Here is a 3,361-nt window from a genome sequence, read left to right as displayed (position 1 = left end):
CTGGAAGCGTCATGGCTCAGGGTTAGGTCTAGTCTTTTGCTGGCATAGCTACGTTGGTTAGGGCTGTGATGATGATGATGATGATGATTTTGCCAATGTAGCTTTGCCTGCAAAAGCCCGAGTGTAGCCACAGCTCTACAACAAAAAGTCCTTTTGCTGGTACAGCTTATACCCGTTCCCCAAATTAAATAAGCTACGCTGGCAACAGGACTTTTATGCCCTGTAAGCTTGTAACCTGATTTAGGGTGTACTAATAATATTAATTTGGATAGGATGGTGTAGCGGGGTGGTTACCCCGCTCCGGCATGGGTGGGGTTAAAACAGCTCTAGGAAAGGGCTCCCCGGGATCCAATAGGTTAGGCTGATTGGGGGAAGCAGCCACAGCTGGGGCCATGCTCCAATCAGGCCACAGCTGGCCCTATAAAAGGCAAGTGAGCCAGGTGCTGACAGAGTCTAGCTGTGGAGAGAGATGGGCTTGGCTGCTGAGCAGGATATCTAGAGTGGACCAGGGCTGGGGGAAGGCCAGAGGAGCTCCAGCCTGGAAAACCCCCAGGGTGCAGGCCTTGCTAAAGGCTGGGAAGGGTTGCAGAGGTGCAGCCCAGGGCAGCAAAAGCAGCAGGTCCAAACCCCCCTTGCTGATGATGAGTGGTTTATAGACTGCAGTCTGCCCCAGAGAGCAGGGGTGTGATGATGCGGCTCTGGCGGGACCCAACTGAGAGTGTCAGTTGCTAAAAACAGGACAGTTACAGCCCAAGGCTGGGGTTTTTCCACCTCTAAGGCAAACCAAACCAGCTAGACTAAGAGGACTTCGGTCTCACCCCACTGGCTAACCACAAGTCACACAAGCAATTCCCTTAGACACTCCAGTTTCCCAGTATCACCACCAGTGCCACTTGTTATGGGGACAAATGGTTATGAAAACCAATACCCCAATAAAAGAAAAAAGGTTCTCCTGATCCCATAGGACCAAGCCCAAGCCCCAGCCCCAGGTCAATATACAAATCAGATCTTACCCACAAATCATGCTGTTGCCAATCCTTTAGAATCTAAAATTTAAAGGTTTATTCATAAAAGGAAAAATATATAGATGAGAGCTAGAATTGGTTAAATGGGATCAATTACATACAGTAATGGCACAGTTCTTGGTTCAGGCTTGCAGCAGAGATAGAATAAACTGCAGGTTCAAATCAAGTCTCTGGAATACAGCCCCAGCTGGGATGGGTCATCAGTTCTTGGTGTAGAGCTTCTGTTTGTAACGAAATCCCTCCAGAGGTAAGAAGCAGGATTGAAGACAAACTGGAGATGAGGCATGAGCCTTATACAGTCTTTTCCAGGTGTAAGAACGCCTCTTTTTCTCACTGTGGAAAATTACAGCAAAATGGAGTCTGAAGTCACATGGGTCAGTCCCTGCATACTTTGCTGAGTTACAAGGCGTATCTGCCTTCTCTCAATGGGTTCATTGTATAGCTGATGGTCCTTAATGGGCCATCAAGCAGGCTAGGAAGAGCTAACACCAGCTTGTCTGGGATATCACCCAGAAGCATAGCATAAGTTTGAAATACAGGCAGTATAGAGCCAATATTCATAACTTCAACTACAAAATTGATACACACATATAGACAGCATAATTATAACCAGCAAACCATAACCTTGTCTTAGACACCTCATTTGACCCCCTTTATACAAGATTTGGGTGCCACTACAGGACCTTGATTGCAACAATGATCTATATGGTCCCCAATTATATCAATAACATCACAGGGGGCTAGATGATGACTGGCAGTAGCCACTGAGGCAAGGTTGGGATAGGGGGTTGGGGGTTCCCCTGGGTGGGGAGACCCAGAGTGTGGGTACTGCTGGGGCAGAACCCTGACATAGAGGGGCACTAGGGTCCGGAAGGGACACCGGGGCCAGCGGCAGGTGAGACATTGGCCAACAGAGGGTGCGCTGGAGCTGGAGAACTAATTCCCAGGATGATCAGCAGGAGGCGCCGCTTTGGTGAGTCATCACCTCACTACATAGGAGTTTTAGGCTCGCCAGTCTGTTTGCTCAGAAGATAAAATTTCTTGTCCTGAATCAGGCTCCACAGAATTTACAAAGGACCCTCGGAGGTATGACAGGAAGCTCCCACTGAGACAGATATAGCCATAAAGACTCTTTATTAAAATCAATGAAATAGTAAGTAAATGGTAAAATAATCAGTTACAAAGTTACAATTGCATTATTGCTATTCAAAAGATACATATGGTAATATAGAATTATATGCAACAAAGCTTTGGTTAATATACTCTCACCCTTCCTCGATGACCTGGTGATAAGAGTCACAAGACCAGCCTTGTGGTTCAGGTTTCTCAATTCTTGAGTGAGGGATGCAGTGCTTAGTTTTGATAGCTCTTAGCATTAGTTTCTTCTAACTTAGGGTTTACTTGACTAACTTAAAACTTAAAATCAATACCTAATAAAATAAACTAAGAATAAAACTTAGGGAGATCAAGCTTAGCCTAGTTCCCTTGAAACTTTGTTTCAAGAAAAACAAGTATAGCCTACTAATAGTAGTGGTCATAGTAGAAAGATAAAATAAAGAGTGAGTGAAAGTACTTAAGAGTAAGTGAGAATACTCTAGTAAGGTGGGTCACCTCTTTTATAGGGCACAAGTGCTGGAAATCCTTCCTCCTATGCCCAAATTTCATTCCTCATCCACAAAATGTTAGGGTACACTTACCCCATAGGCTAGTATGTTTGTGCATATTGATGACCTCTATATACACAAGTTTCCTTGTGGTGTACCTGTTAAGTCTGTGTGTACAAAATTGAAAAACTCCCTATGCCATTCTTCATTGTCTATTGGTCTAGATAAAAGGTCTTAGACATATGCATGGGTGCTTATCTATTTAAGTAACAAGTCTCAATATATAGGTCAACTTTGCTTTCTGGGTAAAACATCTAATATAGATATGCTAACTTTGCCTTAGCTTAACATACAGGTGTCTTTTTTTTTTGTATTTTTTTTTTTTTGTTTTGCCTGTAGGTCTCCTGCATTACAACCAAACTTATTTTTAATATAAATCTATAAACCTATTACATCAAATACTTAAACTATAAGAAAAGATATTAGCAAGCAGGTTAGTCCTGTAGGCTGCCAGCTGCATGTCACTAGCAGGGTTTGATAGCTATGCTGCTGTAGCTAGGAGCCTGGCCCAGCTTCCCAGTGTGGACAAGGCCTGAGTGTCTGCAGGAGGAATTTCTCTGACTCTGTCCCCATTTAACCCAGACTGCGCTTCCCTCTTTGGCATTGAGAAGCAGGGCTGCCCAGGGGGAGGGGGCAAGTGGGGCAATTTGCCCCAGGCCCTGCAGGGGCCCC

General features: G+C 44.7%; 1 long non-coding RNA gene across 2 annotated transcripts; it reads right to left on the bottom strand.

Moving 5' to 3' along the window:
• Positions 1-1,038: 1,038 nt before the first annotated feature.
• Positions 1,039-3,228, bottom strand: LOC135976486 (uncharacterized). 2 transcript variants are annotated; one of them, XR_010593618.1, is made up of 2 exons: positions 2,295-3,228; positions 1,039-2,156 (listed from the first exon to the last, which is right to left on the bottom strand). It is a non-coding gene; the product is annotated as an uncharacterized LOC135976486 (long non-coding RNA). The 2 variants fall into 2 exon arrangements; XR_010593619.1 differs by having other exon boundaries at positions 1,039-1,358.
• Positions 3,229-3,361: the final 133 nt, after the last annotated feature.

This window comes from Chrysemys picta, chromosome 18 (genome assembly GCF_011386835.1).
Source record: "Chrysemys picta bellii isolate R12L10 chromosome 18, ASM1138683v2, whole genome shotgun sequence".
NCBI classification, from domain to species: domain Eukaryota; kingdom Metazoa; phylum Chordata; order Testudines; family Emydidae; genus Chrysemys; species Chrysemys picta.
This window is presented reverse-complemented; position numbering and strand designations above follow the sequence as displayed.